We start from the raw sequence: 13,358 nt of genomic DNA, 5'->3' as shown, positions 1-13,358 counted from the left end.
ATCAGGAAAAGAGTCAGAAAATCTCGAGGGCCGTTGCATTATAGCATGGATAACGATGGGATACTTCGGTTCCGAGATCGCAGAGTGGTCCCAAAGGACTCAGATTTCAAAGAACGGATCATGGCGGAAGCTCATGCGGCCCCTTATTCAGTTCATCCCGGCAGTACGAAGATGTATCGGGACTTGAAGAAAAATTACTGGTGGGATGGAATGAAGAAGGACGTTGCCTTGTATGTTGAGAAATGCCACACATGCCGTCAGGTAAAGGCCGAGCATCAGAGACCTGCATGTATGCTCCAACCCCTCCCTATTCCTGAGTGGAAGTGGGATGACATCACGATGAACTTTGTAGTGGGTTTGCCGAGAACGCCTAGTGGGAAGAATTCTGTTTGGGTGATTGTGGACCGGTTAATGAAGAGTGCTCATTTTCTGCCTGTTAATAACACCGACTCTTTGGGTAAGTTGACCCGTTTGTATGTCAAAGAGATAGTGCGGCTACACGGCATACCAAAGAGTATAGTGTCGGATCGAGACTCGAGGTTTACGTCGCAGTTCTGGAAGAGTTTGCAGGCAGCTTTGGGTACTAAGTTGAAGTTCAGTACTGCTTATCACCCGCAGACAGACGGCCAGTCAGAGCGCACCATTCAGACCCTGGAAGACATGTTGCGAGCATGTGTCATGGAATTCCAAGGGAGTTGGGAAAATCATTTGCCGCTCATCGAGTTTGCATACAATAACAGCTTCCATGCGACCATTCAGATGGCTCCCTATGAAGCTCTTTATGGGAGAAAGTGCAGGTCGCCCTTGTGTTGGGATGAAGTTGGGGAGAGTAGGATAATTGGACCCGAAATAATTCTAGAGATGCAAAGCCAAGTCCGGATCATCAGAGATAAAATGGCGGCAGCTCAGAGTCGCCAGAAAAGTTACGCTGATACCATGAGGAGAGAGTTGTCTTTTGAAGTTGGTGATTGGGTTTACCTTAAAGTCTCTCCCATAAGAGGTGTTAAGCGTTTTGGTAAGAAGAGGAAGCTAGATCCGAGGTATGTCGGCCCTTTTCAGATTCTGGATAAGGTAGGGTCCGTCGCCTATAGAGTTGCTTTGCCAGATTATTTTGGGGATGTTCATGATGTCTTTCACGTATCATCCCTGAAGAAGAGCTTTGGACAGCAAGAGCCACGCTTCGTTGACCCAGCGGGTATTCAGTTGCAATCGGATCTCACTTATGAAGTTGTTCCGTCGCAGATTTTGGATTGGAAGGAGCAACAGTTGAGGTCCAAGATGATACCTTTGGTTAAAGTGGCTTGGGGAGATCCGTTAGCTCAAGACTTCTCTTGGGAGCGAGCAGCGGACATGAGGGAGCAGTACCTGTATTTGTTCGAATAAAGAAGGTATGTATCTTAATCTTGATCACAGGTGGTTTATGTGCTTTCTTGTGGCTTGCTTTAAGTTGGTGGTTGATCTGTAAATTTCGAGGACGAAATTTGTTTTTAAGGAGGGGAGGATGTGATGACCCGCTTTTGAGTGTATTTTCGCTGAAATGGTTGTTTTTATTTTAATTAATATGTTAGTTATTTATTTTAATTTATTTGCGTTTTAAAATTGTTTTTTTATTTAATTGATGTGGTGTTTTATTTCTTTTAGCTGTTTACAGTTTTTAATATCTTCGCGGCGGTTTAGTGTTGTTTTTCCCGGACTGAGGATTAGACCTCGTCTTTTCCCTACATCTCTTTTCCTTTTTTCCTTTTCTTTTTCCTTTTTCTCTTTTTCCTTCTTTCTTTTTCCTTTTTTTTTTCTTTTTTTTTTCTTTCTTTTCTTTTTCCCTCTCTCTCCCCGCGTCGACCCCCCCGGCCTCTCTCTCTCTTCTCTCTCCCTCACGCCGGAAGCCTCTCACCCCCGATCTATCGCCGTCCGGCCATCGTGCGGCTCACCGCTGGTACTGTTCGGTTCGTCTCCCTCCGGCGCACCTCCCCACCGAAGCTCACCCCCATCCGGCCGGCCGTTTGGCTGGAAAACCTCTTTAAAGCCCGCACGGCTTTGGCTCCGATCCGCCGCCGTCGCTCCACCTCCGGCCACCATTTCTTCACCACTTCATCACCGGTCCCTTGCCGTCCTAACCCACCTATTTCCGGCCTCCAACGACCACCGGAACAGCTCCTACGAGCTAGCTTTCCTTTTTGGAAAATCCGGCCTCCCACCGCCGTTTCTGCCGCCACCCACGGCCAACCACCACTTCCAATAGCTTCACAATCATCCTTAGACCATTCCCTATCAATCCCAAGCCCTAGTTTGTCCCCGTTCAAAAGTGGGTTTTTCACAACCCACGGCCACAGTGAATTTTCACTGTGACGTTGCTTTTTCTCCGCCGTTTGCAACGCCGCGTGTTTTCTAAAATTTCCATATAGCGCTGTAAGTATTTTCCAAACCCTATTTTCAGATTTCAATATATATTGCTCTTTCAATAATTTATCTGCTGGTTGGTTGATTCCGGACTGAGTCCGAAGAGTTCGGGAGTCGGATGGATGGAGGACGGAGTTGCCTGTTTATTTGATTTATGTGTGTTGGATTATTTTACTATGCATTGTTGTGGCATTGCATGGTGCATGTACGTGTGTTTGTGAAATAGTGTGAAAAGCCTGTGTATTGGCGTAAGTGGTCTTACGGGTGCGTGTGTATCACGACCCCAAGCCGGGATGGGGTATTATCCCGGTAGAGCTCCTCTGGTCACTCGGGAGTGGAATAAACTGAGTGATGTCCCCTGGGTCGTCGCTGGGCGACGACGGGAGCGGGGCTAGGGGTTGCTTGGCTACGAACGCGCCGGGCGCGGAACCGTGTATCACTCTATGCACTGACTCCGTGGCCCTTCGCTGGTGAGGGCTAGAGGATGCTTGGCTACGAACGCGCGGGGCGTGGAACTGGACATCGCTCGTTAGGTGTCACATGCGTAGTGGTACTCTGCGGTGTGGCACTGGAACCAGGGTGTGCGGATGACCCCTAGGGGAGGTCATGGTGCATACGGATAATATGGATTCTGGTTTGAATCGGATAAAGGCCAAATGTGACTTTTGGCGTGTTTTTCGGAAAGGATGTGTTTTTGGGCCAAATGGGTTTTTTTGGCGTGTGGAAAAATCGTGTTTTATAGGTTTTGTGCATTGGGCATGTTTCATGCATATTGTTTGAGTTTTATGTGTTTTTATCTGATAGTGTTTGGGTTTTACTTACCTGCGGTACCATTTTTGGTTCCGTAGCTTTTGGTGCAGAGTTGGAGGATGAGGAGGAGAAGGCCGAGCCCGAGGATGCGGCTCCACCGGGTTGCTGATGCTATGCTTTATATTTGGTTTAAAACTGTATTTGTGTTTTTGTAATATTTTATTTATGTATGTTTTAAACAGCTTGTATTACGTTAAGAAAAAAATTCTGGTACTAAGTTAATGACTTTCGTTATCCGCTGCGTGTTTCTTTGTGCATATATGTTGCCTTTGCACACACTTGGCACCCGTCGATAGGATGGTGACCCCGGGTTGTCACCATCCGGACGTCTCGATTTCCCCGTGTTCGGGCGTGGAGATTTGGGGGCGTCACAGGTCCGTACGTCGCTTACAAGAATTCCATGACTGCAGTCCCAAGGTAAGCTAGTGTGACGCCCCCAAATTCCGTTTGGGATCGGACGGACATTTGAAGCGTCGAGACATGCAACATAAGGTTACCTGCCCCCGTTCATGACATATAAGATGCAATAATCCTAACATGCATCTAACATTATGCAATATTCGCAGCGGATAATTTTTTTCTTTAGCAATACTATGCACCAAACTGAAAATATCCCAATACTTAAAACATACTTCATAAATAAAGATACATTGAATAACTAAGATCACAGCACTATTCCAAAATAGTTATGATCCAAAAGTACTGGAGATGCAACTCCATCGTACAAGTAGTAATTTAACTACTATATTAACATTAACGACGCACCGTCGTTCAGTCGACTGTGTCTAGTTGGTCATCTCCTAATCTTCCTTCAGGTCCTGTAACAAGATCTACCATTCAGGGGGAATGGTAGTTGGGACTACCACAGTGAGATTTGATTACAAATCTCAGCAAGTTAACAAAAAACTTCCATACAGACTAATGATGCATGTATGACAGTAAAAGCATAAATGCATAATCAAATTCATAAGTAATTAAAACATAACTTAGCGTACAACATAGCATAATTGACATAGCTTAAATTGAATCATGAACTGAACTTGACTTAGCATGAACTTGCTCTGAAACTTGAATTAACATGAAAAATACATACTCCACAGTTGTTGTGGCCCCATGTATTCTACGTGTAAATACATACTCCACAGTTGTTGTGGCCCCATGTATTCTACACAAACTTGACTTAACATGAAAAATACATACTCCACAGTTGTTGTGGCCCCATGTATTTTACGCATCACAATTGTAGTTAAATACATACTCCACAGTTGTTGTGGCCCCATGTATTCTATACAAACTTGACTTAACATTTAAAAATACATACTCCACAGTTGTTGTGGCCCCATGTATTCTACGTGTAAATACATACTCTACAGTTGTTGTGGCCCCATGTATTCTACACAAACTTGACTTAACATTAAAAATACATACTCCACAGTTGTTGTGGCCCCATGTATTCTATGTGTAAATACATACTCCACAGTTGTTGTGGCCCCATGCATTCTACACATCACAATGCAGTTAAATACATACTCCACAGTTGTTGTGGCCCCATGTATTCTACATAAACTTGACTTAACATTAAAAATACATACTCCACAGTTGTTGTGGCCCCATGTATTCTATGTGTAAATACATACTCCACAGTTGTTGTGGCCCCATGTATTCTACACAAACTTGACTTAACATGAAAAATACATATTCCACAGTTGTTGTGGCCCCATGTATTTTACGCATCACATTTGTAGTTAAATACATACTCCACAGTTGTTGTGGCCCCATGTATTCTACACATCATAATGTACTCAAGATGAAATGTGACTGGAATACGAAAGGACTGAAGTCCTGACGTAACATAACGTGACTTGAACATAACTTAGAATACATGACCAACTTGAAATAGAAACATTTCGTAACATGGCATAACATATAATAGACAACATATTTAACATGACATACTTGCAACAGTGAATATTACATGACTTGACTTACATGTATTAGATGACATACTTAGCATGACGTACTTGTAATGTACAGTAATACATAACAGAATATATTATGTAACAGATAAAAATTGATGACAGAATAAATTCTGTATAATAGACAATTACATGATAACTTGACATGGCATGACACATATGATAACATACATACATACACTGTAGTTCTTTTACTTAGCATACATACACAGTAGACTGCTAGTAAGTTAAAAGCTAACTTACCTCGATCTCCGCGTTTCTTATAAAACCTCAAGCGCGATCACGAGGAACTGTAATTAGTGATTCTAAAAGTTAGTACTAAATCACTAATAATTTGAAATATGGAAAAATACTAACTTAAAGAGTAAAATTTCCATTTTACTTTCTATATGTAGGAAAATGACCGTTTTACCCATAACTTAAGGATTTTGCATACTAACTCCAAAAGTCACCAAAATTTACATGCCTCATGTAAATTTTATCCTCAACTCAAATATCAATTTAGAAAAATTTAAAACTAATCACAACTATTAAAACTCCATAGGGCCGAAATTCTCATATGCTATTTCTATTGATTTTTGTTTCCAACTTGTTTTGATCAACCTTTTGATCTATGACTTATAAATATGTGATCTTCAAACCAAACCATCACATGGTTTAAAAAGATGTCCTAAAACATATATAAGCTTCTAATTCAAGATCACATGGTTAAAAATTAACCAAAACATAAATTTAGCCAAGAACATCCACACTTTGGCTTATCTGAATATCTCTTTACATAAAATTTCATATCTTTGAAACTAACATCAAATATCTTCAAAATAATAATATAACATGTATATAAGATGCTTAGGATCCTCCAATAAAATTATCAAAGTCATTAGAATAAGTTTAGACCACCAAAGAGTTAAACTTTCTCAAAATAGAAACTGTTTTTCTTCTTCCAGTTTCTAAGTTTCTAAATCTAAGCAAATATTTCATCAAAACCTTCAATTATGCAAAAATCATCAACCAATAGTCATATATACATGTTAACAATACTCCATAAAAATTTCGGACCAATATCTATCCATTAGCTTGGTCAAAAACTCCAAACTATAACATATTCTCCAGTTTATCTCCCAGAATGACCTTTCTATAGTTTACACAATATTTGACTGACCAAATGATCTTCAAATGGGGCAAATAAGATATCCATGTAAACTAGACTCAAAAAGGAACAACTTATATGAATGAGACTTTATGATAAAACACTTACAACAGCTTCGAAATGGGCATGCAAAAGAACTCCTAAAAGCTGTCCGAGAGAGAATGTTTGATATTCTTTTAAAGAAACGTGTAAATGAAGATAAGTTCGTGGGTGATAGCTGGAGATGCTTATGGAAGAGATAAGGGAGATGATAAGGCTGGATTTGAGAGTTAAGTGTGGTTTTCTCCTACCCAAAATATCTATAAAATATTATCTCAAAATATTCTATCCAATAATATCTATAAAAAACAGCTCAAGATATTTTTACCCAATAATATCCACGAAATTAGCTTAAAATATTTTCTAAATGTGGAGTAGACTTGGAAGAGTAAGGTGGTTAAAATCTTTCCATGTGTATTTTAAATCTATGTTCTTAAGATATTTTCCAAATGTATATTTTGCTTAGGTGTCATGATTTCACACCTTGATTTCCTTCACAATTCCATCTAATGGTTTCTCTTTGTGCTAAGTATCTAATACTATTTATTATGTGAGGTTAAGATCTTGCCAAGTATCCAAATAAAATTTCGCTAACCTAATTTGGACATTTCACACTGTGATTTTGAAAACACAGCGTTTAGTACGTTTACCGAGATTACTATTCACTCCAAAAATAAACGTAATAAACTTAGTACTGAAAAATCCTAAATATTCAATTAAGCCTAGTGGTGTAGACAATAATGTATTCTGACACTTCTAACTATCTCAAATAATAAAAATCGCATTTCTGGCACCATAGTGAGTGATAACACTAACTATGTTGACAGGCTAAAACCTATGCGATTAGTCGATTCGTGTAAACTTACGGAATTTTCACGAGGTTCTTAAGGTCAAAAGAAATTTCACAATTGAATTTCTAGCGGGCTGTTACAATCTCCCCTCCTAAAAAAAAGATTTCGTCCTCGAAATCGAAGTAAGTAAGAAATAGCAATTTAATGAGGAGGTGTTGCTTACCAACCTACTGTCTATCCCGTATATATTTGCCTTTGAGATTATGTCATTCCTTAACTCTCTTACTTTAATCAACAATTAGATTATACTTCTTTGCACAAGGTTGGTCAAGTTGTAACGACATACTCTCCAAACCTAAAACTTTAAGTAAATAATCTTCCGAAACTCTTCTTTAGAAAAGCATAGGTGATATACTTTAAATGTTCTTGTAAATACCATAGTTAGTAGAAAATTCATCAAAATTAAACCGTTAACCTCTCTCTTTTTAACAAAATCGGTGGCACTCTGTTTTAGACCAGACAACTCTGATCCGCGTGATTTTTATAGGTCTTCTGTAGTTGTCAGGCGCCGCATAGCTACGACACTACTTTGTTCTTCTGTAATTGTCAGGCACCGCAGCTATGATACTACATTGCTCTTGTCTCTTGTAGAGAAATGATTCACGAGAGGTGATTCGTCATAATTTTCTCTATAAAAGAATTATTCAGTTCATCTTCTTTCTCATCTCATCTTCTTCACTTTTCTGAAATTAATCTGCATTCTTACTCTGCAATCTCTTTCTGCTTACTCACTTTGCAATGGCTCAGCAATCTTCTCATTGCCAAAACATGAGGTATTATGCACCTCGTTCCCCAGTTGTTTCTGCTTCTTCCATAGGTGCTATTATGCAATCAAATAATGATCTGACTAATAAGTCAGAAAATGAACTTATCTACGAGCTTGTGAGTCTCGGTACTCGATACTCATCAGCCATTGTCGCATATTCTCAGAGACTGCAATCCAGGACTGGTGGGGTTGACAAACTCCACGAGAGTATTTCTCTGCTTCAGAGGCTTCTTATGGAATCCAACATGAAGATAGAAGCAGTAAAGCGAGAGAACAGAGATTTAAAATCTTTGCTTAACTCTTCTTTTCGAGTGGCTACTCCTTTAGATAGGAGAGGCATGCAGATTTTTGAAGAGCAAGAACGTTTAAAGATTGAGGCAAAGAGCCTCAAATTTATGTAATTTTGCTTTATGATAAAAAAATAATACTTCACAAATATTCATATTTGTGTTTCTATCTTCTGGTATCTGTTTTATGTACTCCATTTTATTTCTTTCAGGGATTTTCATATATATGATATGATCCAATGACTCATATAAATATGCATTTAATCATGCATATCCAAACTCTCAGTAATCTTCAAGTTAATAAAAACCTCAAGGAGTTCTACTAGTCTAGGACTAACTTACTTCTTTATAATCGCAACAATCAGTCATCTTCCTAGGTGGTACTTTGATAACTGACTAGTTAATAACTTAAACTTGAAACTTTCTCTCTTATGATTGTCATAACTCTTCTATCCATCATAAGTTATCAATTATTCTAACTCTAAATGATTTGTTCCTAATGTTCACATAAATCCTCAAGACCAAGATTTTACTCTCCATATAATAGTCTTCAAAAGAAGATCGATCTATGTATCCATAAAGATAGTGCTTTGCCAGAAATCATTTACTGGCGGCGTGGTAATACTATTATCATAAATAAATTCTACTAAGGCTAAAGCTTCTCTTAATCAAATTACTCTTCCAAACACAATTTCCATCGTATTCTCAGAATCAAAACAATTCTTCAAATATGTAGAATACCATTCATCAACCCTAAATATCCTTTCTCATATTATTAAAAGGTATTCTATATTTACATTGGTATGAACAATAATACTTCTAATGAAAATTGTTACTCTTACCATTAGGGTAACAATTTAGCTTCCAAGCTGAATTCTCAAGCACCACAATTAATAGAAACAATGACTCGTTTGAATCAAACAATGTACAATTTACCAACTCCAATGACTTGACCTACTACAAAATAACAATAATGCAATACTACCATCAATTGCAATCAGATCAACGTTAACTATGTTTATCTCAACTAATTCTTCATCCATCGGGAAATTCTGATCCTCTTGATTGTTATCTCCCTTAGGATTCCGAGGTCTTCTATCACGAGTCATGTGTCCCTTCTTGAAACACACGAGTATATATATTAAAACCACATATTACCCTTCATACCTTAAGAAATTCGAGCCTACTGACGACTAAAATTTCAAGCCTAATGTTTGGAGCATTTCCTAAGGACATGTGGATTTACTGCCCAGAGACATATTGCTCTGATACCACCCTGTGACGCCCCCAAATTCCGTTTGGGATCGGACGGACATTTGAAGCGTCGAGACATGCAACACAAGGTTACCTGCCCCCGTTCATGACATATAAGATGCAATAATCCTAACATGCATCTAACATTATGCAATATTCGCAGCGGATAATTTTTTTCTTTAGCAATACTATGCACCAAACTGAAAATATCCCAATACTTAAAACATACTTCATAAATAAAGATACATTGAATAACTAAGATCACAGCACTATTCCAAAATAGTTATGATCCAAAAGTACTGGAGATGCAACTCCATCGTACAAGTAGTAATTTAACTACTATATTAACATTAACGACGCACCGTCGTTCAGTCGACTGTGTCTAGTTGGTCAGCTCCTAATCTTCCTTCAGGTCCTGTAACAAGATCTACCATTCGGGGGGAATGGTAGTTGGGACTACCACAGTGAGATTTGATTACAAATCTCAGCAAGTTAACAAAAAACTTCCATACAGACTAATGATGCATGTATGACAGTAAAAACATAAATGCATAATCAAATTCATAAGTAATTAAAGCATAACTTAGCGTACAACATAGCATAATTGACATAGCTTAAATTGAATCATGAACTGAACTTGACTTAGCATGAACTTGCTCTGAAACTTGAATTAACATGAAAAATACATACTCCACAGTTGTTGTGGCCCCATGTATTCTACGTGTAAATACATACTCCACAGTTGTTGTGGCCCCATGTATTCTACACAAACTTGACTTAACATGAAAAATACATACTCCACAGTTGTTGTGGCCCCATGTATTTTACGCATCACAATTGTAGTTAAATACATACTCCACAGTTGTTGTGGCCCCATGTATTCTACACAAACTTGACTTAACATTTAAAAATACATACTCCACAGTTGTTGTGGCCCCATGTATTCTACGTGTAAATACATACTCCACAGTTGTTGTGGCCCCATGTATTCTACACAAACTTGACTTAACATTAAAAATACATACTCCACAGTTGTTATGGCCCCATGTATTCTATGTGTAAATACATACTCCACAGTTGTTGTGGCCCTATGCATTCTACACATCACAATGCAGTTAAATACATACTCCACAGTTGTTGTGGCCCCATGTATTCTATGTGTAAATACATACTCCACAGTTGTTGTGGCCCCATGTATTCTACACAAACTTGACTTAACATGAAAAATACATATTCCACAGTTGTTGTGGCCCCATGTATTTTACGCATCACATTTGTAGTTAAATACATACTCCACAGTTGTTGTGGCCCCATGTATTCTACACATCATAATGTTCTCAAGATGAAATGTGACTGGAATACGAAAGGACTGAAGTCCTGACGTAACATAACGTGACTTGAACATAACTTAGAATACATGACCAACTTGAAATAGAAACATTTCGTAACATGGCATAACATATAATAGACAACATATTTAACATGACATACTTGCAACAGTGAATATTACATGACTTGACTTACATGTAATAGATGACATACTTAGCATGACGTACTTGTAATGTACAGTAATACATAACAGAATATATTATGTAACAGATAAAAATTGATGACAGAATAAATTCTGTATAATAGACAATTACATGATAACTTGACATGGCATGACACATATGATAACATACATACATACACTGTAGTTCTTTTACTTAGCATACATACACAGTAGACTGCTAGTAAGTTAAAAGCTAACTTACCTCGATCTCCGCGTTTCTTATAAAACCTCAAGCGCGATCACGAGGAACTGTAATTAGTGATTCTAAAAGTTAGTACTAAATCACTAATAATTTGAAATATGGAAAAATACTAACTTAAAGAGTAAAATTTCCATTTTACTTTCTATATGTAGGAAAATGACCGTTTTACCCATAACTTAAGGATTTTGCATACTAACTCCAAAAGTCACCAAAATTTACATGCCTCATGTAAATTTTATCCTCAACTCAAATATCAATTTAGAAAAATTTAAAACTAATCACAACTATTAAAACTCCATAGGGCCGAAATTCTCATATGCTATTTCTATTGATTTTTGTTTCCAACTTGTTTTGATCAACCTTTTGATCTATGACTTATAAATATGTGATCTTCAAACCAAACCATCACATGGTTTAAAAAGATGTCCTAAAACATATATAAGCTTCTAATTCAAGATCACATGGTTAAAAATTAACCAAAACATAAATTTAGCCAAGAACATCCACACTTTGGCTTATCTGAATATCTCTTTACATAAAATTTCATATCTTTGAAACTAACATCAAATATCTTCAAAATAATAATATAACATGTATATAAGATTCTTAGGATCCTCCAATAAAATTATCAAAGTCATTAGAATAAGTTTAGACCACCAAAGAGTTAAACTTTCTCAAAATAGAAACTGTTTTTCTTCTTCCAGTTTCTAAGTTTCTAAATCTAAGCAAATATTTCATCAAAACCTTCAATCATGCAAAAATCATCAACCAATAGTCATATATACATGTTAACAATACTCCATAAACATTTCGGACCAATATCTATCCATTAGCTTGGTCAAAAACTCCAAACTATAACATATTCTCCAGTTTATCTCCCAGAATGACCTTTCTATAGTTTACATAATATTTGACTGACCAAATGATCTTCAAATGGGGCAAATAAGATATCCATGTAAACTAGACTAAAAAAGGAACAACTTATATGAAGGAGATTTTATGATAAAACACTTAAAACAGCTTCGAAATGGGCATGCAAAAGAACTCCTAAAAGCTGTCCGAGAGAGAATGTTTGATATTCTTTTAAAGAAACGTGTAAATGAAGATAAGTTCGTGGGTGATGGCTGGAGATGCTTATGGAAGAGATAAGGGAGATGATAAGGCTGGATTTGAGAGTTGAGTGTGGTTTTCTCCTACCCAAAATATCTATAAAATATTATCTCAAAATATTCTATCCAATAATATCTATAAAAAACAGCTCAAGATATTTTTACCCAATAATATCCACGAAATTAGCTTAAAATATTTTCTAAATGTGGAGTAGACTTGGAAGAGTAAGGTGGTTAAAATCTTTCCATGTGTATTTTAAATCTATGTTCTTAAGATATTTTCCAAATGTGTATTTTGCTTAGGTGTCATGATCTCACACCTTGATTTCCTTCACAATTCCATCTAATGGTTTCTCTTTGTGCTAAGTATCTAATACTATTTATTATGTGAGGTTAAGATCTTGCCAAGTATCCAAATAAAATTTCGCTAACCTAATTTGGACATTTCACACTGTGATTTTGAAAACACAGCATTTAGTACGTTTACCGAGATTACTATTCACTCCAAAAATAAACGTAATAAACTTAGTACTGAAAAATCCTAAATATTCAATTAAGCCTAGTGGTGTAGACTATAATGTATTCTGACACTTCTAACTATCTCAAATAATAAAAATCGCATTTCTGGCACCATAGTGAGTGATAACACTAACTATGTTGACAGGCTAAAACCTATGCGATTAGTCGATTCGTGTAAACTTACGGAATTTTCACGAGGTTCTTAAGGTCAAAAGAAATTCCACAATTGAATTTCTAGCGGGCTGTTACAGCTAGTCATCTCTATTTCATCTAGATCAATGTCCAAGTCTGTGGTAGTGCTAGTGGCCCCCGGGCCCTCACTTCATCATCTAGCCACTGCTCCTCTCTAGAGAGGGTTCTTATTTTGAGGCATAATGCAGCACCCCTGTGGCGGTCGAATGACCAATAATCGCGTAGAGAACATCGTAGTTTTGACAATCGTAAGT

This window comes from Carya illinoinensis, chromosome 2 (genome assembly GCF_018687715.1).
Source record: "Carya illinoinensis cultivar Pawnee chromosome 2, C.illinoinensisPawnee_v1, whole genome shotgun sequence".
Classification (NCBI taxonomy): domain Eukaryota; kingdom Viridiplantae; phylum Streptophyta; class Magnoliopsida; order Fagales; family Juglandaceae; genus Carya; species Carya illinoinensis.
This window is presented reverse-complemented; position numbering follows the sequence as displayed.